Genomic DNA, 23,994 nt, shown 5'->3' on the forward strand with positions numbered 1-23,994 from the left:
TGTATATCAGATTCTGGCCAAAGGAATGAGCTCTGTCATCTATGGACACTGTGAGTGCCCTCACACTTTCTCTATTGGCTTTTCTCTCTTCCATATGTCATGTTGTTACTCTCCCAGTGGTGTTTTCTCTGACTTGGCTTCACTTTCCAAATCAACTATTTGCAGACAACCTTGTCTCAGAGTCTGCTTCTAGGGAGACCCAAACCAAGACAATTGTCTTTTTTTTTTTTTTCCCCCAGTGAGGCATTCTTTATTATTCTTACAGATTGTGAAAAAGGAAAAAACAAAGTATCAAAAATCAAGACAATTGTCTTTTTATGGGCTTTTTTTTTTTAAGATTTTATCTATTTATTTGACAGAGAGAGAGAGAGAGAGAGAGGAAGAGAGCATGAGCCGGAGAGGAAGCAGAGGAAGAAGGAAAAGCAGACTCCTCGCTGAGCAGGGATCCTGACTTGCGGCTCGATCCAGGAACCCTGTGATCATGACCTGAGCCAAAAAAAGACACTTAATGACTGAGCCACCCAGGCACTCCTTTATGGGCTTTTCTAAAGGATGAAATAAAAAGAAGTTTAATTCTCACTAGCATGACTGGTTTTAGTTTCCAATCTTTGTGAAAACTGATGGCAAAAAGTTAAAAGCATATTCTATGAATAATTAATAATCCTCAGGCACTGAGAAGTCTAATTCCAAATATAAGAGAGGAAAATCATTCTGAATCTTCAGAAGAACTCAATTTACCTTAAAAGATTGAGCATATAACTTATTTTTCACCATCTGCATTTGGGAAGAATTCAAGGAAAAGTAAGTAGTATTTTCTCTACAGCTATATGAATAAAAGGACTCCACAATTTTGTTGAAAGATCTTTGTCCCAAAGGTAAGTACCAATCTTCCACTTCTAGAGACAGAAAATTGTGTAGCTTTCGTTTTGTTTTTAAAGTTTTTATTTAAGTAATCTCTACATCCAACATAGGGCTTGAACTCAAGACCCAGATATCAAGAGTTGCATGCTCTTCCGACTGAGCCAGTCAGGCACCCTGAAAATTGCTGTAGCTTTTAAATAACAGTCTTGTAGTATCATACTTCCCTTTTAACACTACTGTTTTAAATATGATGGGGCACCTGGGTGGCTCAGTCAGTTAAGCGTCCGACTCTTGATTTTGGCTCAGGTCATGATCTCGTGGTCGTGGGATAGAGCCCCATGTCAGGCTCATGCAGTCTGCTTGAGATTCTTTCTCTGCCTTCTCCCTCTGCCCCTCCCCCCCACTCGTGCTCCCTCTCTTTCTCTCTCTAAAGTAAATAAATCAGTCTTTTAAAAAATATGTTTATAGACAGGGTTAATACTTACCCATCTTTATTCACCTAGCATCTTGCAGGTAAAATTTAACTTAATTGAAATGGCTTCTCTAGACAATTTACCACACTAACCAGTGCAACTCTGGGGTCCTTAAAGTAAAATAACCACTGAGTTTTGTTCAACTAATTGTGAAGCCAGTCAACAATTAATGAATGGATTTCAGATAGAAGATAAAATAGATTTAAAATCAAATATAAAGATTAATAATGCAATTGAACAGTGCAGTGATCTGTGAAACAATATAAATAAAGGTTGTAGATAGCTTCCAAAATCACATTCTGGTGGTGCGCAAAGATGATTTTACCAGATCTCAGCTGAATTAGTTGTTTAGTAGGGTTAAATATGTAGTGTTGACAGTAATTCCAGTAAATGGAAATGTAGTAAAGAGTTTTGCATAAATACACAATTAATGCACATTTGCAAATCATTATTAAGTAGATTATGCTTTATTTATAAAACCTAAATGAACTTGTTATAAACTCATAATACTACGTGTATTATGTGTGCGTGTGTATGTGTGTGTGTGTATATATATATATATATATATATATAAAATTAATCTATTTTGGGGCAAGAAATCTTGCGATATGCTAAGTGTTTGGATATATTGTAAATATCACTGATAATGAGGTTTCTAGTAATAGGGTATTAGTCTGTGACACAACCATGCTATTTAAAACCATAAGTATAATTTACCTAATTATATCTCAGCCTTGCTTTAGCTACTTCCTCAGAAACACATACTTTGTTCTTTATACTCAGACTTCCACAGTGTTTATGTTTTAAGTCCATTACTTTCCCTGGTTTATTAATTTTTATCAGATAGAAGAATGTTTGCATAGCTACACTCCATTGACCTGTTACTATGGCTATAATGAGTATTTCATTTCCCTCGATATTGCACATGTCGTTAATGTTAATACTTTTAAGGATATATGGAAATTACAAACTACATTCCCATGAAAGCCTAAAAGCTACCTAGTATGAGTCTAATTCAGCCCTTTAAACAGATTCCTCCTCATCTAAGACATTATCAATAATGCATTCAAAAAATATACGCCTTTTCCTTGAAAAATATAAATCAAGATCAAACTGGAATGAATTCATAGGAAATGTGTCAACATTATAAGACTGTTAAATTGGAATATACTTTAATTGGGCTTCTGTAAAGAGTAGTAGAGAATTTCTAAGAGAAAAGGGGGAAGAAATCATGATCCAGTGGTAAATTATTAGAAAAGATAAGATCCATAGATATTGAAATGAAAATATTTTTACATACAAGTTTACTTACCTGTTAGGAAGTTGGAAAAAGGGTAGAGAACATTATGAGAACATTCAGAGCTGTACTATTGATAAATAAAGACGTTTAAAGACAAGGGTCTCCCTCTTTTCCTCTGCTCCCCCAACACAATGCTCATAGGTCTTGTGCAGCTCTCATCATTATTAATGGCTCTGGAGAAGAGCCCTATCACTAGCCAGGAAGCCCCTGGGGGGCAGCACTAAAACAGTCATTTCTGTGTCTCTATCCTTGGAGCACAGGCTGCGCTCAGGCTTTCTTGACTGCTTAAAGCTGGGTTGCACTTATTTTTCCCAAGACTTTTAAAATTCATGCTTTCATAATTCTCTCTTTGCACTCTAATACTATCACTAAATAGATGCATACTGCTTTCCTATTAGCATAAAAAACTCACTGAAATTAATTTTGAAAAGAAAACAGCAACAATTCTACATTTGCAAACCATAATGTACTAAAACTCACTAATAACATTGCCTTAAAGTCTGTTTTCTCCTTTTAATTTCAGTCTAATACACAAACCTACTTCCTGTTCTGCAGTTTTTATTCCTTTGAGGTCCATTCAGTGGCACAAATGGGAATAGTGGTGGGAAGAAGAAAATGTGTGACTATATATTGAGCCTGTGTGATTTGTACGGACAGTATAAAACTTGGAGATTTCCTCGAGTAAGTCCCACCTTTCTCTTATGCCCTCTAAGTGGGCCACAGGCAGAAGAACAATTCCTGCTTGGTTCCTATCAGAGCTATGTCATTGTCCATTAACCAACAAAAAGACCTTCTTGTTTTGTTCCCATATCACTTTCATTTTCTTGTCATTTTCGAGAATTTTTAATTACACACTTTCCATTACTTATTCAAGAACATGCAAGTAAAGCACTTATTATAATGACTATAGCCTTCCTGAAATCTAGCTCTCTTTCAAAAGGAGGAAATACAGATTTCCATTATATGTTTGATTTGTTGACCTCTTTTAAAGTCATAGCATAGAATGAATATGAATTAATAATGATTTTAATTATGACCCCAGCTTCTATCTTCAAGAGAACGTAAATGGAGGAGGGGGGACAAGTTTGGAAAGCCGATGTATCCAACACATGCCATGTGTACTTACTCCTGGATAACTTAGCATTGGTGGTTTGATATGAACTATAGCTTTCTACATTTTGACTGAATTTCCCATTCTCAGTATGGAAGCCACATCAATCATTCCATTAGTGGAAGGGGTTATATTTCAGAACACCAAATTTGTTTTGAAGACACCGTAAAGAGAATTAAGTGTATTGTTAAGTATTCTTTCTTCAATGTTATAAGTGTAAATTGTTGACATGAGGAGGGAAGAGATGCCACATTGCAGATCATTCTTGTTGGATGAAGCACGAACTGAAGTATCACTTTCTAACAATTAAGAAATTAGCACTAACAATTATGTGTCATTTCTTCTCTAGAGCTCACAGCATGATTAGTTTATGCCTAATTAAGGGCCTAAATCAGCAAAGAAAGTCTGGCGCCAGCCTGAGGGGAAATTCCTATAGGCTACTTTCTAAGTTTTCTCTACTTAAATTAGAATGTAATTCAATTTTCAGTGATAATTTGAAAGGACTCTTTATTATTTCACAATTCTCTTATTTCAAACAAACCTTTGATCTCTCTATCTCCTATCTTTCTATGTTGTCCTTTTAACTTGTTAAAACAAAATAAAATTAGTTTTAAAAGAGAGAGACAAAAGAAAAGAAAAACGACATAAAATTGAAGAAACGTTCCTGGAAGTTTGTACAGTCTTCCTTCTCTCTTCCAACAGGCCATCATTCTCAAAACTTCAAACTCCCAGGACACCTGGGTGGCTTAGTGGTTAAGCAACTGCCTTTGGCGCAGGTCATGATCCCAGGGTCCTGGGATTGAGTCCTGCATCGGGCTCCCTGCTTAACAGTGAGTCTGTTTCTTCCCCTTCCTCTGAGTTTCTGCCCGCTTGTGCTCACTCTCTCTCTCTCTCTCTAAAATAAAGAAATAAAATTAAAAAAAAAAAGAAGAAGAAAACTTCAAACTCCCCAGGAAACCTTTTAAAACTGAAACCGCTAACTCAGGATCAAAAGCCACACAACCTCCCCCCAAGACAGGGGAAGTAAACATTTTAGTTTGACAAATTTAAAGTGTTTCATTGAATCTTCAGTTGGATAGAGATTTTTTTCAAACGCCCTATTCAAAAATGGCAACACGAGGAAACGATTAGAGACAAGATTCCCAGAAAAATGAGTGAAACAAATAAACAACATGTATGTACACGTGTGTATATATAAATGCATATGCACACCTATACCCTATGTATATACATACACACTTATATATACATATATAAAGCACTTGCACACACATGTGAAATTTATCATGCTTTATATTCTTACATGTATCATATAATATTATCTCTGTTGTACAGCTTAGGAAAGTAGAAACCAAAGCTTAGTGGTGTTTATTAACTTTCATATTGTCATACAGCTAGTAAAATGGCTGAAGCGCAAAGTAAAGAAAACAGGACAGACTGATACAAAATAAAGGTCAAAAGAGTGCAAATAAAATTCCTAATTTAATGTTGCCTTTATGATTAGTTACGCCCTTTCAAAACTAATTTAACCCTAAAGGAATGTCTTATTCAAAAATATAAAACAAATGGCTCTCACAGTTTATCAAAAATAAGAAAGAGGTTTTTAATGCAATTTTTCTTTTTTCTTTTGACATTTCTTTGCATGGCAAATTTAGAAAGTATGACCAAAGGGAAAGCTATTTTCCTTAAAAAAGAGAAATGACAAACTCTTGTGATATCAGTAGGGTAAAAGAAACCAAGAAACCTCGAGCCTGTGGACATATAAACAGCAATGCCTATACATTAGAAACTACCTACAAGAAATTTTCCATGTTTAACTGAAACTGGTTTCATCCTTCTCCAATTTCCAGAGTGGAAATCCACGACTTCTGAGGAATAAAAACAAAAGAAAACTAGAAGAGGAAACAAAAAAGAAACAAATCATATTTCTTTAATTGGAAGACAAACTTGGAAGATGAAAAATGTTTTTCTAAGCACCACATAGTAATCCTGGTCACTCCTCTTCACTTGAAATGCAGTGATTTGGTTTACCAGACTGCTTGGGTTAAAGGCCTCCCCATCCATGTGTATAACTAAGCAAGAAAGCACTTTGTTTCTTTTTCTTTGAGAAAGCAGAAAACTAAAATGAACCCAGTTAAAATCCGAAGATATGCTTGTCTCCATCAGATGCAGAATTTACCTTCAAGCTGCTTTTCAAAAACCTTTGAAAGACTGGCTACAGTTGCTGGAAGGAGGTCACAGAAACACAGAATTACTGATGACAACTGACCAATGGTTTTAATTTTGCTTAGTATTTCAAATATATTTATTATTGGGGGAACATTCTTAGAAATTGTTGTCATATTCTTTGAGGATCGATGTGTTAAAGCACATGAATGTATATGTACATATACACATATTTATTTTTATATACATATTTACACACCTACATACACACGTATATGCATATAATCTAAAATACATACACTGTTGGTAGTTGGACTTTGTCATCAGCAATGCTTTGATCCTGGGATCCCTGAAGAGCAAATGGCACACAATACAAAACATACTAAGCCATTAACAACTATTCAAATAATTAGGGTAAAACAAAAGAAAAAATCAGACCGGAGCTAAAGAAATCAGGGATTTGACCTGAAACAACTTCTCTGCCGTTATATTTTATTTATCTCCCCTTGAAGTGGAATTTTACCTGGAGAATATAAAGTCTGGATTAGATTTTATGGGCATCACCACCATACATGCAGAAAACACAAGCCTCAAAAACTTATTGCAACCTGTATTTTATCAGCCTAAAACTATTTCCTGCTGAGTTAGAAATAGGTTCTCCCCTCCAACTTCATATATGTAATAGATCAACATAATAGAACATTCCATTATCATTTTTAAAATAATTTGATTAATAACGGTACTTATGAAAATGCTGATTTCCTGGCATTCATTTTAAAGTACTTATTGGGCAATTTCCACTTAATAGTAATAACCATAAAATAAATAAATTTTTACATCTGAGAAACAGACCAAAAAAATCATCTATCAGCTTATTTCATATTTAGAAGTTATCTGGTTAGAAAACATTTCTACAGCGTTTTGTCCTTTTTATATCGTCTTCAGATAACATCCTGTATTTTTAAACCAGTGCAACAAAGCTTATCTTTGTTCTTCACAAAGGCTGCAATTTTAAACTCCTTTGTTTCTCCTTTCACAATACCTGTATTTCCATCGTTTTGAAGAAGGGGGATTGGTAGGGGGAACAATGGTTTATTTATTTTACCCAGAGCTTTCACCTATTAAACAGTCCCATAGAATTGACCCTGAGGATTAGGTTATAGCAAAATTCCAATGGACATTTTTTTTTTTTAAGCAGGAGTTTTGCAATGCAAATGATCACTAAAACTTTTATATGTGTTGTAACTGAAATATACTACGTTGGGTCACAATACTATTGAAAAGAAATGGAGGAGAAAAAGAAGGGAGGAAAACAGTTATTTTGGGAATATGGGATTGAAAGGCACTGTAAATAACCACCTTTGCTGGAATTTTTAATGTTATTTTTGTCCTACCTTTCTCAGTCTGACTTAGAAAGCAGTTTACAATAAGATATTGACCATTGCAGTCATCCAAAGAGAAGGCCTTTTAATGACAAGTTTCTACCCTATGGTAGTATTCAGTATTCATTTGATTTAAGAGCATTATGTAGTGAGCACAACTACTTTATAATGGGTGAATTAATGATTTATGTTGGACCAAAATATTCATCAATTAATAATAAAGAATACTGTCTGCTCTTTCAGAAACAAAATGAACAACAAATAAACACACACGGACACACACACAAACATAAACCATCAAAATCTGGTCCTTCTCATTTGTCTCTGACGGGGCAACTTCTGAGATATTACAGAGGAATATTAATCCTTAATGAGGGAATAATAAGTTTGTGAAATATGAATATAGGGGAAATAGTCCCTGGTCTGAGCTACTGATCTGGTTATGCCACTGGGAAAGATGGTTGCCTCTTAAATATTATTCTAAGTAACATTACAGTTGTCCAAATAAATGGCTAATCATTTTTCTCAAACTGCTTGTTAATAATTTATGGAAAAACAAGTGTGAACAGAAATAGGATACAAAGATTTCCATAGTCACTGCCACTTATGAGAATTTGAGGAAGAATTTGGGTAAATTTTTTATTTTATGGACAATATCTATCTTTAGGAAAAAATGATTTAGAAAGCTTGGGATATTTCATGAAATACACAATAATTTCATTAACTACCAAGAAATAAACAACTTCTTTGAAGTAAGTTATGGCTGTTTCAAGGGCCACATGCTAGGACTCAGAGCTATGCCATAGGTCTAGAGGATGGAAGGAATTGAATTGATGCAATGACCTCCACTTGGGTCATAATTCAAGTTCCATAGAGATCAGGAAACTTTTCTTGTACATCTGTTGTTTCCCCAGTACCTAGCACAATATATAGCACATGACTACAAAGGTGTCTGTGATCATTTGTAAGGTCCTTGAATTAAGAATTAAGCCTCCCAGTATGCAGTAGACTGCGTGGAATTAAGATGTCCACTAAAGACATAAAGGAGGTTTGAGAAGAGAACCTCACAAAGAATCTTGAATTTTCACTAAATACCTAGTGAGGTTCTGGAACACATCAGTTGGCAATGTCAAATGATATCACAATGCAATGTCAGTAGGTAGACATGGCTGGATATGAGTATGTAGGTGATGCAAATAAATGTTACCTTTTAAATTATGAGGCCAGACAATAATTCCCAACAAATCTTTGTGTCTTTTCCAGAAAGTCCTAAGGTAAAAACACCATTAGGTGTTGTTAATGGTAAAAGTAGGGCCATCCAAGAGGAAATATCAAACTTTGTGTCTTTGGGTAATTTACATAACCTATCTGAACCTCAGTTCCTCATCAGTGAAATACCCAAGCATGGAGCTTGTTGGTAATGGTGTGAGAATTAAATGCATTAATAAACTTAAGGTAACATTTGAGAACAATGACCACCACATATTAAGTGTTAGGTATCTATTATCTATGGTTTGAGACATGGGACTAAAACTCCAGAGATAGTTGGCATACAGGCTTAAGATTCCAAGATTTAAGATTCTATGACATTGGGTGAAGCCATGAGAATAAATGGTTTATGTGAGAAAAACAGTACAATGAGAGAAGCACACAGGTCAAGTCTGTCAAGTCAGCTAAGTCAGTCAAGTCATTTATTTAATTATTTATTTTTAAGGATTTATTTATTTGAGAAAGAATGGGGGGATGGGGGGCAGAGGGAGAGAGAGAGAGAATCTCAAGCAGACTCCCCGACTCAGAGCTCGATCTCCCGACCCTGAGATCATGACCTGAGCCGAAATCAAGAGTTGGGCACTTAACTAACTGAGCCACCCAGGTGCCCCAGATGCATATTTAATAAGGAAGAAGAAAGCTGTAGGAAGAAGTGAGAGTGTGGTCATGGACAGAATACTGGCAATGGAGTTGGATAGGATCTGAATTCAATGTTTTGCTCCTATTTACTAGCATAACCCTGGCATGTTATACATTCTCTCTGATTCTCACTTCTCCAGTCTATAAACTGGGGCTGATATCAAAATGTCAGGCTTGCTGAGAAGATGAAATTGCATTAAATATTTAAAAGCACATAGCATAAAAATATTAGTTACTAATATATGGTAATTATTAAGAAAAGTCAAGATGGAAGGAAGGAAGAAGAAGAAGAAAGAGAGAGAAAGAAAGAAAGAAAGAGAAAGAAAAAGAAGAAATGGAGGAAAAAATTTAAAGGGGGGAAGAAAGGTAGGAAGAAAGGGGGGAAAGGGGAAATAAAGAGAGAAAGAAGGGAAAAAGAAGAGAAGGGAGAGAGAAGGAAGAAAGGAAGGGCAAAAGAGGGAGGAAAAAACGGAAGGAAAAAAAAGAGAAAGAAATAAAAGAGAAGAAAAAATACACATAGCCAGGAAATTTTAATTTTGAGGAAACTATGGCATAGTGTTTCATGAATGTTGTTGGGACATCTGGGTGACTCAGTCAGTTAAGCGTTTGCCTTCAGCTCTGGTCATGATCCCAGAGTCCTGGGATCCAGCCCAGCCTTGGGCGCCCTGCTCAGTGGGGAGTCTGCTTTTCCCTCTGCTCCTCCCCCCAACTCATGGGAGTGAGCTCATGCGTGTGAGCATGCTCTATCTCTCTCACAAATACATAAATAAAATCTAAAAATTAAAAAAAAAATGTAGTTAATATTCCTGGCGGAGGTGGGAGGAAGGGAAGGGCAAAGTAGCCCCAAAGATAATTTTACTACATTGACTGTTTCCTATGTCATTTTCATCATAACTCTAAAAATGCGTTTTGAAAGAAAGTTTGCTATATAAACACACACACATGAAAATAGCAAGTTTCTGTGACACTTTCAGGTTTTTTTTGAAATTTTTATTCAAATTCCAGTTAGTAAACAACCGGTGAAAAATCAGTTTCAGGTGTAGGATGTAGTGATTCAACACTTCCATACAGCACCTGGTGCTCATCACAACAGCACGCTCCTTAATGCCCACCATCTATTTCACCCATCCCCCCCCCCCACTCTGGTAACCATCAGTTTGTTCTCTATAGTTAAGAACAGTTGTCCTATTTTTTGTTGGTTGTTTACCAAAGTAATGTTTTTCATTACAAAAAGTAAAAAAGATCACAAAGAATACCATATCTCAGACATAAAAAATTACTATTTTATACATAACTTTTCATATTTTTCTAAGCATATAGATACATATGTTTTTGTATGGCTTCATACAATACATATTTTATGTGCTGTGCTAATTTCCATTTAGCAATATACTAATTGATATATTTTCACATGTCATTCTAAATGATTGTATATGATGTGCTATGCTTTCTAAACTAAGTCCTTATTGTTGAATAATTAGGTTATTTTCCTTACTTTACTACTGAAAATAAAATTGCAAGAGAAGGCCCATACATAAGTCATTTCCATAGAGTACGTTTTAGAAATGAAATATTTGCATGCAAGCATTTAAAAAGTCCTTGTAAATCATAAATAATTACTTAAATTAAATCAATTTAAAGTGAATTATAAAGAAAATTAACACTGATCAAGGAATGTGTACCAATATAAAATACTACAAACTAGGAGGAAAAAAAAACCTTTGCAGAGTGCTGTTAAATGGGCAGTTCAACATACAGATCGATTGATCGAAGAGCGATTGATCTCACCTTCTTCAGTAGAATCTCAGGACAGCAAGGAAACAGGCAACATAAAGTCATTTGTTAATTTTTTTTTCTAATTGTTTTACCATATTCCTTCTGGCCATAAGTAAAGGAGAAAAAATGTAAGTGGCTCCAGATGATGATGCCCGTTCCCTCTTGCCTTAGTCTGTTGTGAGGTCTGGCTCTGGAGCCAAGTGGAGAAAGCTTGAATTGAGAAGGGCGGAAGGAGAAGAAATGTGACAGGTGGGCAAACAAGAGGAGAATCCAAAAAGAGGCCAGGAAAGGAAGCGGGGAGAGGGACTCTGAAGTGGCTTGCACCTGCTCAGAAGTGGAAGAGCAGAATGAAGTTCCATCCCTGAAGCTTTCGACAGGAGTCTTTCAAAACCTTAGGCAAGTTCCCTCCCCTACACACTTTGTTCCTTCTTGATTAGAGAGAAATCTATTTACCTGTTAGAGAAACCTTTTTAGTGCATTTCTATTCGCTTTTGAGATATCAAGCACTTGTTCCTAGGAGGCAAAATAGTTCCTTGCCGAGTAAAATATATTCTTAAAAATAGACAAAATTCTAGTTTAAATGAATTTTACAGATTTTTATAATTTGTGTTTATATATAGTTTAATTCTACATACTTACATAAAGAGAAAAATGAAAAAAAGGAAGTACAATGAATGTTTAATATGTATTGTATGTACAGGAGGGGAAGTTCTAGGTAGAACTTCTTTGACAGTTGGGTCCCAGCTTGATGATGAGGACAATGAGGGGCAGGGCCCCAGTCCACCCACCAGGACTGGTAGCAGGAATAAGAAGGGGAGGGGAGGGGAGGGGAGGGGAGGGGAGGGGAGGGAAGGGAATCCTTTGTCATTGAAAACTACTGCAGCAAAATCTAGGTTAGCCTGAGTGATGCACATCAGATGAAAACAAAGAGAAGAACCAGGAAATTCACACAAGATAAAGTATAAATGAAACGTGGATGAAATACAGACAGATGAAGGAGCTTTAGCTTCATAACTAATAAAGTTAAATCAATGATTGTGTATGTGTTTGCATTACATATATTTTTAAATAGGAATCAAAACAATGCTGGTAAGGATTGGGAAGCTAGCCACTGTCTTATCTTTCTAATAAGTAATCAAGAGCTTTAAAGAAAAAATCAGAGCTGCCTTCAACTGTTATACACAAAGATTTCTTCATAACAATATTTATTACTGTCAGACAAAAGAAACCCACATAAAAAATCTTTTACTATTCCCAAGAATAAGAGGATGGTTAAATATATTTTTATACATTCCTACTGCATCTATTATATAGACAATAAAAGCATGTGTCTGAAGATGAGAAGGTATAAACATTTGTATAATTTCCCATACTTTGCAAGCCTATGGTGTATAGACCAAATGTGTGTGTGTGTGTGTGTGTGTGTGTGTGTGTGAAATCATTCTGTAGCAATGGTTTGTGACCTCTGAGTCTCAGATGTCAAGACAATCACACAATAGGAAATGGGGGAAACAATTTTGGTAGAAGACATCCACTGTGAATGTACTGAGCAAAATACTATGCCCTGTGCAATGGGAGTCATCCCTGCGAGGCCATCAATCTTCAGTTAAGTTGTAAAGATTCTTATGGAAGAGTTTTCTGCATACTCTCTAAAAATTTTCATGGTTAACATACATTCCCCAGGATTTGGATTTGCAGGGTATTTTTGAAAGTATTGAATTTGGATCAAAATTGGGGGTGGTCTGAAAAGTGAGCCATCAGGTTATTGGAAATTGTAGATATGTCTATGTTCATAAAGCTATGACTCAGGGAGAAAAATGACAGGAAGTGAATATATCTAAATGTTAACAGTGATATCTGTAGGGGGTATGATTTTAGGATGTTATTTTTCTTCCTTATTTTTTGTCATAGCATCCAAATATTCTATAGCAGGCTTACGTTAGTTTATAATCAGAAAAAGGATATAACTTTTTCTTTTTGTATGTTTTTTTATTATGTTTGATTCACCAACATTTTGTACATCATTAGTTTTTTGATGCAGTGTTTAATGATTCATTAGTTCTGTATAACACCCAGTGCTCATCACATCACGTGCCCTCCTTAATACCCATCATGCAGTTACCCCATCTCCCCACCTCCCCCTCCCTTCTGTAACTCTCCGTTTCCCAGAATCCAGAGTCTCTCATGGTTTGTCTCCTTCTCTGAGTCTTCCCATTCAGGTTTCTCTCCCTTCCCCTGTGGTCCTCTATGCCATTCCACATATGAATGAAACCATATGATAATTGTTTTTCTCTACTTGACTTACTTCACTTAGCATAATCCCCTCCAGTTCCATCCATGTCAGTGCAAATGGTAGGTATTCATCCTTTCTGATGGCAAAAGGATGTAACTTTTTTAAAGGAAGATGTTTTTTTAAAGTGTGCCTGTTGAGAAGTTTTCACCATACCCTAAAATTTTTTAATGTAGATATAGACCATTATATGAAACAACAATAAATGAAGATTCATGTCATAAATTCTTCTTTAAATTTATATTAGTGAAAAGCTAGATTCTCTTAATGAATTAATTGTATTATGGTAAAGATTTTGTTTCCTTCTTTGAAAATTATATTTTTATTTTTGCTGCCAGAAAACTCAGAACTAAGTTTAATACTTGTTTACAGCAAATTCCTTTTTCCTGGATTTTCTGTGTCCATCTCTTATTTAAACCATGTCTTAACATTCTTTTATTCTTATCTTTATAGTTTCATTGCACATTTATCTTGCTGTAAGCTGCTGCATCCACTTTTTTGAATTTGTGTACTCCTGCCATGCTCTTTGCATTGTTGTCACTGAGCCTATGGCTCTCAAATGGAACGCACCTCCATGTCTATGTGTATATCATTCTCTCTGCCTCAAGTCGACTTCCCTTTGTAGCCAGGCTAGTTAGATCTCGACTCTACAAGTTTCAGACTGATTATTAGCTCTTCTGGGTCCAACAACAACTGTATATTACTTTCAAGCAGTTTTTGTATTAAGTTGTAATGATCACTAATCTTTCTCCGGGCTTTGAGTTTCTCGTGGCCTCCTGGAGTTACCATACTCATTTTTGTCAGCAGAATGGCACACCACATAGTGGATGCTCAATAAATACTTACACAATATTAAAATATAAAACGAAGAAATGAAACTAATGAGCTCAATCAACTACTCAAATAATTGCATTCAACTTCTGTTTTAGGAATTTATTTGCAATTTCTTTGCAATTGCAGATTATAAAAACCACGTTGCCTTCTACGAGAATCTGGCTTCCATTTTTGTGGTCCGATAGCCTGTTCTGTTCCATCGTGCCATTTGTACATTTGCCCAATGTTTAGGCGGCATCCACATTGTGCCTCATATGGAGCTAGAAGCCAGAATCAGTGAACAAGGACACAGACGTGATCAACGCTCCCATGCGGTTTCATTAGAGCAGCAGAAGCAGATATTAAACAATCATTACCAATTTTAAAATGCCAGGAAACATGCAGTAAGCTCTGGGAGTTCATAAGAGAGGTGAGGATGTTACATTCTGAACCATGAGCAGGCAATGAGTTTATAAAGGCGGTGAGAGTTGGAGGGTGGACAAGTAGAGGGCTCTAAGGGCCGCAGGAACATCAGTGTGAGTCCCCAACTCTTCCCAAGTGTTGACATAAACTGGTGGCCAAGAGAAAAATATACATTGTGCAGCCATTGTTACTATGAAAAAAGATAAATCTAAGACCTAAAAGATTTATCTACATAGAAAGATTAGTCTCACAGTAGAATTCCTCTCCACTAGATACCCTCAAGAAGAGAGATGCTTTTCCATCTTTGTGTGCTTGAGAACTTGCAGTGTTGGACATATCACAGAAACCTGAGTATTTCTTGAAGTGTTTAATCCATCATCAGTGAAATATTACTTCTTATTTTCTAGAAGAAACTAGGAATTTTTTATTCATTCTTCTTGAGGAAAGTGAGAAACTGTTAACATAGAACACTTTAATATAGCACTATGATGAGCAGTGGGAAATGAACACTTAAAAGCAAAGATCTAACTCAAAAACAAAAATGTGCAGAAACACAGTCATTTAAGGAATAAAAGGGCCAGATCACACTAATGACATATGAGGAGGAAACTAAGTTTCGATGTAACATGCATTTTTTCCTAATATAAAATATCTTATATTTGTATGTAGTTTCTATTCAAAGTTCTTTAGCATAAATCTCTTTTGATTGTTACAGTAATCCTTCCTATAAAATATTTTCAAGCTCTTCTTATAAACTCCCAGCAGAATATGATTTACATTAAATCAAGTTTGTCAGCACTGAGCTATGAACACATATATTTTATTACATTACAACCCGACTATTTGTGGTACTTCCTATTTTGTCTCTAGTTCTAGAAATGGTACCTAACGGTGAGTAACAACACTCCTGTGCACAGAATTGTCAATCAACAAAAATTTGCTGATTGATTTATTGACCTTGGTTATATTTCATTTCTGTTGCCATCTTGATCTTATGCAACTCAATTAATATATTTCACATTTAAAATCCACTTTGACAGGAAGGTGTTTTTTTTTTTCTTTTTATATCTTTCTACAAGTCTGCATAGCCTAATGACAAGACCAAGTTTCAATAAATATATTAATATGTACCAAATTAACCAGAATTAAAGTGTATTTCTAGCCACTTAGATATACGTGATTTTGCATATCATGCCCATTTTTAAATGCATTAATTATCCAGTAGACCATGACAATTCTTCAAAGTCACTTTGGTCTATCATCTAAATACATATGCTATGTAAGAATTAATTTTGACAACAGATTATTTATCCATTAGCCTGAAAAAGCTCAACGGCAGCTATTACTAATTGTGGAGTCTCATATGTTGGCACTTTTTGATAAGAAAGCTTTTGGCCCAAAATACTACAATGGCTTTTTTTTGTTTTTTAGATAGCGAAATATTGACATAATTCTTCTATGATTAGTGTGAAGGTTTACAATATGTTCACCAACAACAACAATGCACCAATCTGCTTTCTACTTCAGTGGGAAAAAATTCTCTCGAGAAATGAAAGGCTGATCCAATGGAAAATAATCTTTTGGGAAGTAAATTTCTACTGTTACTCAGTAAAAGACCAGATTTAGTAGCAGAAAAAAGAAAAAGTAAACTTCAAGTTTTATATACACATACACAATTCTTATTTAGAAATTTGAAGATGAATAACTGCAAATAAATTTGGGAAATACAACTTTATTAAAAGTTATTTGGTGTTATGGAAAATTGAATTTGCACTAGTACTCAATCCCTTTATTCTGAAAATTCTGTTGCAAACAACACTGATTAAACATTCTGCCTCCCCATCAAGGAAATTGCGATTCAGTGCCTTCTGGATTTATGTGAGAATTTTTTAGTAGATTGTTCATATTACCTCACAGACTTTACTAATAATAATAATAAAATTATGATCACTCAGTAGTGGAAAAGGGCCTAAACCAGTTGTGCAGTAGATCTTAGTATGTCAGGGCATCCTGTGGAAATCATTCAATCATTCAGTGACTATCATTAATTTGCATAGCTTCGTCTGCATGTCTCAGTTACCACTGAAATAACCACCACACTCTTCTCCACATTCCCGCTTGATGGCCTTCTGTCTGTCTTCCAGATTGCATTTAGGATAACATTTTCAAGATACCAACACTGTCATGTCACTTCCCCACTCAAAATCCATCACCTTCAGGGCGCCTGGGTGGCTCAGATGGTTAAGCGTCTGCCTTCAGCTCAGGTCATGATCCCAGGGTCCTGGGATCGAGCCCAGTATTGGGCTCCTGGCTCAGTGGGGAGCCTGCTTCTCCCTCTGCCTCTGCCTCTCCCCCTGCTCATGCTCTCTCTCTCTCTCTATCTCTGTGTCTCAAATGAATAAATAAAATCTTTAAAACAAAACAAAACATACAAACAAACAAAAAACCAAAATCCATCACCTTCTAATATATCAGCTCAAACACCCCTTTCTGTGCCCCCTGTAACTGCTACCTTGGGGTTGTCTCTTGCTTGTATCACAAAGCTCCCATGTACCTTTTCTTCATTATACATATCACATTTATCTTTTTTTATTTCACTTTTATTCCCTACCTCCTTTACTTGATTCATGAGCATAAGAGCAGAGTCTGGCTTTGCTTAGCATGTGCTTAGTCTGATGCATAGCACATTTCCTGGTACATAGTTACTGCTCATTAACCCATGCTGCATTTGAATGAGGGCTAAACCAGGAATTGAAATCTGTACACTCAATGTTTACTTGGTTCATTCAATAAACATTAAGTACATGCCAACTATGGGCCAGCTATCAAGCTTATTCAGAGATTCAACAATGAATGAAGTCTCTATAACACCTTCGAGAAGCTCATCAGGTAATGAAAAGCACTAGACATAATTATTCATTATTGTGATTTGACTCTATCAGGAATGTTTTATTTTCCACCCTTACTGCGCAAATTATCTAAAACTTCTTGTGTCATATATTATCTAATCGGTCAAGGACAAAATATGAATTACTTCATTAAAATCTGTTTTGTCCAAACTGTGAAGCTTATTGCCATTGTTATATGGAATTTTGTACATTACTTAATATAAATAAATGGTTAATTACTGAAAAAGATCCAATTAATCACTAATGCATGTTGCTGGTTGTAATTTTTTTTCCAACATAAAGCACATATGGAAAATATTACCTTTACTCGGAAACAATACAGACTTAATCCTTCAAAAGGGATGATAGTCATGTCCATTGTCTGAGTATTCTAATATAACACACACTTTGAGATTCAACTCAGTGCTGCTTAAATAATACTACAAAGACAAGATTTTAATGGGTATTATGTGCAAAGTAGTTCTGAGATAAACAACTAGACCTCATTCTCTCCTCCTCCCAATTACCTCCTATTTCCTCTCCTTCCTAACTCCTATTTCAGAATATTTCATGCCCAGAAGATATGTTGGGTGCCAGCAATCAACGCTGGTAAGGCAATCATTCTCCCAAATATTTAAAGCCTGTGCTAGGCACTGAGGACAGATATGCTGGAAATTAAAAAAACATTGCTCCTTCCCTGTTCCTCAGAAGGCAAAGAAATAGGTAATAAATAAGAAATGTAAATAAATCATAACAAAGTGTGGTAAGAATTATAAGTAGATACAATAGATTACCATGTGAGAACATTTCTGTGGGGAGGGGTTGGAATATACGTGAGAATGGACAAACAGGAAAGTGCTGTCATCAGAAAGAACATTAAGCTGAGGACTGAAAAATGAAGTTAAGCCAGTGTCACAGAGCACATTCTCTGGAAAGCAGATTGAGATGGAGATGAGCATCCAGAAGGTCAGCATTATACAATGAAGGGGGGGGGGTGCAGACTGGCAGAAGGAGAAATTGGACTGATGTTCTCTCAATGAATGTCTCCCACAGAGACCTCTGAAATTGTAGTGACCCTATGGAGTTGTCAGCTATTGGGAGAAAAAGAGAAGATAAGAAGGATAGTGAGGGAAAATGTCCATTGGATTTAGTGGACATGGAGGTCATTTAGATGCTCAGAAAATAAATGAAAAGTAGGACTGCTGGGTAATGTGTTAAGGCTGATTTAAGGTTACAGGTCATATGTGTTATTTTCTTCAGTAGTGCTGACCATACCCATAGAAGGTAGATGTTGAAAAGATAGAGTTGGGATTTTTCTCCCCAAGTCTAATAGAGGAAAATAGGGATCAGGGAGATGAATGTATTTTCCATAGTATAATTGCAATGATGAAACATAGAATCTAAGAGTAATGAGAGAATTAAGGGCAGAAGGAGCTGAAGAATAGAAAGGAAGTAGAGCTAATTTATTAAAAGACTCAATGATGAGGTCTAAGAGTATAGCAGTCAGCACTTAAACTGAAAGAGATAGAAAGATGTGGCTGAAGAGTCAAATATGTAGGATATTTCCACTTGCTCTTCCAGCATATGATTGGTAAACTGATGAATTGCAGCATGTCCTTTCATTCTCAAAATTTTCTGAGTTTGAATAAGTTATATGAGTACTTTAAGAATATTAAATTTATGAACTCTAAAGTAGTATATATTCTGGTGTTGACAATCCACTGAATGAGACCATAGAAATGTGTTCATCATTTGGCTGAGGCAAAGAATCATTGACAATAAGATAATAAGGAACTGGAAAGCCAAGATATCATCTATATAAATGTGAGTCATCAAGCATGATGAGTAAAAGAAAGTTGCTCAGACTTCCACAAATAAGAGAATTTTAAAACTGGATGAATTTGATTCTTTTTTTTTTTAAGAGAGCAATGGAGACTTATTTCTTGGAGTCTATCTTCTTAATCTTCAACATTCAAAATAAATTTCCAGATGTTCTTTGTGATCATCATTCATCTCTGTTATTTGGAAGCATATATCTTATAGGATAGACTCACATGGAAAAGTTTTTTTCTAAATTATCCCATTACTAATTATCACTAGTAATGATTGGCTTCTATAAAGAGATAGAATGGGCAAGTTTCTCAACTTATTATCCTTCCCCATATAAATAATAAGGAGACTAACATGGAAAAATGGTTTAAAGATATGATAAATGTTGGGGAGCAAAGGAGCAAGAAACATCTTTCCCAAGTAAGGTAGAGACATTTATTACTTAGCAAATACCTATATGCTGCCCCACATTCCCCTGTCCCTTTCAGTTAGGTGGAGTTATGTGATCTTTACCGTGTAGAGAAATAATGTGTGTCACTTATGAGTTCAGACATTTAAGAGAAGCAGTGAATCTATACTCACTCTTTGCTCCTACTGTGGTGACCTGGAAGCCACATGCTAAAATCGTGGAGCCAAAGATGAGGGTAATCTGGATTCCTGATTCATCATGGGGGAGCCACCCTGGGAAACCTTTGGATATACAGCAGAGTTTACATTGAGTTGTTGTGTGCTAATTCATTGACATTTCAGTTATGCAGCATAACCTGGCCTATTGTGACTCACATAACAAGTGAACAATATTTTTACAGGAAAAAAAAATATTAAGAGCAAACAAGAAAAGTGAGTCATCATCATTCCTGTAAATACTTTAAACCTGTGGCATATCTTAGAACATTCAAATCAAATTATAAACGATGTGAAAAGAAATGTTTTAAGGAGGTTGGACCAACAGATATTTATTCCTAGGTCCTTTGTATCACTCTTCTTTAGAAAGGAAAGTCCTTGATACATTCCTCCTTCTAGACAGGAGATATGGTGAACCATACATGTGAAGTTGTCCAAGAGGCCTACTTTGAATACTTACCAAACACACACTCTGACATTTTTCTTGAAAACATTCATTATGTGACATCCTCCTGCCCTTACTAAATAAGTCACCTTTTGTAAACAGAGAAATGCTCTGGTTTTAGTCTGAAGAGATTATGGGAACAATGATTTATTGTCCTCCTGGATCTTGTGTTCCTTGGATAAATTGTGCAATCTCAGCTTCCTAGCACCTCCCTATATCTACAACCTATTTGAGAAGCCACTGCTTGGGTAGAAGGTAACTGATCACAGCTTTCTTATGTTTTTGAAAACCCAGAAAATAATGGTCTTTTTACCCCAGTTCTCAAACATTATTGATTTGGAGAATGACTGCAACGCATACTTAGCGAAGCATGTGACAGTGGTGGGAAGAGAAGAGGGGAGGCAAGGACAATTTTGCTTCCTGAGACCCCACCCTAGAAAGAACCTATGGAGAACCTACCCAAGTCAGGAATTAGATCTGCAGTGTTACCCTCTGAGCCCTCTGACTGCCCTTCACAAGACTCCATGGAATGGTGGCAGAGCCGTGACAACTGGGGCAGAAACCAATGAATGACCCTTAAAGGAGGCCAAATGGCCAATCTGACAGCATCTGGAATTGCTTTGCCTGCAGTTAACCACATATTTTATCTCTGCTGCATGGTATCCTTTCTAATAAATCTAATGAATCCCTTGTTTTAGGGCTAGGAGTGGGGTTGTTACTTTTGTTTTAGCAAACTCTAAAGGAGTAAATAAACCCATGTGCTTTGAAAAAGGATAAAAGGTCAAAAATCAGGATGGGACCTTCTAAGCCCTTGGTGACCAGGCAGAAGTATGGAAAGGAGCCCCATTTATGAGCCCTACATGGACTTGGCCTCCGAAACCATTCAGTAAAGTAATTATGAATTGGGTAAAGTCTGTATTCAATACAATCCTTGCAACCATCATAGGGCCGTGCTGTGTCTCCTTTGTTCATTTCATTACAGATTTTCAGCTTTCTTTCCTCCAAAATTTAATGCCTTCAGGCTTCCCTAGGTCTCCACTGACATAAGGAAAGATAATTAAATGGCAAACCAATTAGCATTAACCTGTGATTACTATATGTTTCAGCATTTCACTAAATATTTACATTTTATAAATGTGAGCATGCAATGGCGAGGCTTAACAGAACAGTATGCATTCACAGTATTTATAAAACATAAATATTTGGTGAATATCTCTGTACAATATGGGATAATATTTTAGGGAAGGGGGCATTTCCAGTATCCCTCATATGATGCTGGATAACTGATCATGTACTATTTATAGGAATAATGGCAGACTTGGAATCTACTTTTTATCTTCTCCAAACAATATCTTAATTAAATCAAGGAGAACACACACTAATACTCCACCCTTCCAGAATTCAGAACAGTGCCTGGAACATAATAGTCATTCACTAAATATTTGCTGAATAACTCTAATATCTAGAAACTAGCTTTTATAAATTGACAGCCAGGTTTTGACAGGTAATTATATAACTATTCTTCTTGTTCTTTTCAATAATCCAGTCATAAATAAAGAATTAAGCCCTTTTGTCCATATAATAACAGACATATCTATGAGTTTAATAAACTTAAATTCATAATAGGAAAGCTGTTCCTATTCACCAAACTGAGAAAGACCCACTTTCTTATATAGATTATGCTATTTTCGTCTACCTAAATGTATAGTAACTAACATTGAGCACCAAATATGGTTTATGAATTGTTCTGGATATAATACTTACTAATAGCTTTTCATGTTTACACAAAATATTGACTAATTACTATTATAATCAAATTTTGCCAGTGAGAAAACAGACCCAGAAAAGTTAAGTAACTTGCTCAAATTCTCAGAGCTAGAAATATAGAGAGAATTAGTACTTAGGATTCAGACTTAATTATTTTCAGTTCTAAAGTCTGGAGACTGTCTACCTACTATACTATATAATAAATTCTGCTTTAATACTTGATCATAGTACAAAAGTAAATCTTAAATTATGTTTGTATTCTGATTCATTAAATTATCTTCAATGGATATTTTGACTAAATACATACAAATTACCTTAATTATTATTGTAAAGATAATAGAACTTTTCAATAAACATGCCCAAGTAGCCATGGACTCTCCCGGAATTACAAAAACCCAGAACACCCACAATCAGTTCCTGCCACACAAACATGTCTGTGTTTTCTCTCCAGTCAAGATAAATTCCTCTAATTGTAACCGGCATCCAAAGACAGGCAAAAAGTCTTTTACAACAAAATACTAGCAGACAACCAAGCATCAGAAAACATTTAAGGAAAGCCAGCATCATGACAAAGAGGTATAAAACTGAAAAGTATTTTTTGAAGAGAGAAATTTTAAAAGGAAAAAAAAGTTATCTTTAGAGATATTCCATCCATAATACATACAGACATATTGTAAAAGAAATAATTAGTAATATTGGAAATTAAATTATTTGATTAGCAAAATGAGTATGAAAAAGAGACAAGTTTAAAAATAGAATGATCACAACAAAAAAGCTAGTTAGTGAGGTAAAAGATGATCTTCCACAATAAACCATAAAAAGATAAAGGGTCTAAAAATATATGAAAATTCAAGAGATTCAGAAGATAAATTTAGAAGATTTGACATCCATACAGTAAGATTTCTGGAAGGAAAGCATAAAGATAATGTAGGGAAGAAAGTAAAAAGTGAAATAATAGAAAAAATGAATATTGCCAAAAGATTTCCTAGAGATGAAAAGGTATAGATCAAAAGGGCTCACCAATTTCTATGAAAAAAAATGATACTAAAATATATGAGTGGTATTTTAAAATAAAGAATAGAAAAAGAATGTACTAATAGCTTAGCATTGATATAAAAAATGTAAAGACTATCTCCTAAAGATTAATAATCAGACTAATACTAGGTTTCTCACTGACTAGAGGCTATAAGACAAAGGCTATAAGAGGCCATAGGGAACAATGGCTACTAGAGAAAATGATTTTGAATCCCAAGTCCCATGTAAAGTCAAATCAGCATGCAAGTGCAAGGATAAATTTTAGGCATTTTTTTGAATGAAAGAATTTATTATGTTTCTTATAAATACACAATTCTGAAAGAGTAACAAAACAAAACAAATTAAAATTTAAATATGAATCCAAAGAAAAGAAAAGCATGGATTACAAGAAACAATGGTATGGAAAATATAACAAAATAAAAGAATCAAAGAAGATAAACTAACACAGTTAGTATAAAGTCTGTTGATTCACTATATAAAAAGTATATAATAAATTGGAATTAAAATTCCAAATGAGGTAAGCATGAAATTTAGTCAACTGAGAGAAGAGCAGGAAAATGACATATTATATTCACAGTAGAAAACAAGAAAGATGAAAAAGTACAGGGTTTTAGAGGGGAGGGGGGAGGGGAGATGGGTTAGCCCGGTGATGGGTATTAAGGAGGGCACGTACTGCATGGAGCACTGGGTGTTATACGAAAACAATGGATCGTGGATCACCACATCAAAAACTAACGATGTATTGTATGGTGACTAACATAACATAGTAAAATTAAAAAGAAAAAGTAATGACCTAAGTATATAATTCAAGAAACTAGGAAAAAACGAATGAAAGCCTCAAATTCATTAGATTAATTACATATACAAATTCATAAAATAGAAAAATTTTTAAAAGCTGATAT

This window comes from Callorhinus ursinus, unplaced genomic scaffold (genome assembly GCF_003265705.2).
Source record: "Callorhinus ursinus isolate GAN/ISIS: 27379988/994484 unplaced genomic scaffold, GSC_fseal_2.0 scaffold6, whole genome shotgun sequence".
In the NCBI taxonomy this organism is placed as follows: domain Eukaryota; kingdom Metazoa; phylum Chordata; class Mammalia; order Carnivora; family Otariidae; genus Callorhinus; species Callorhinus ursinus.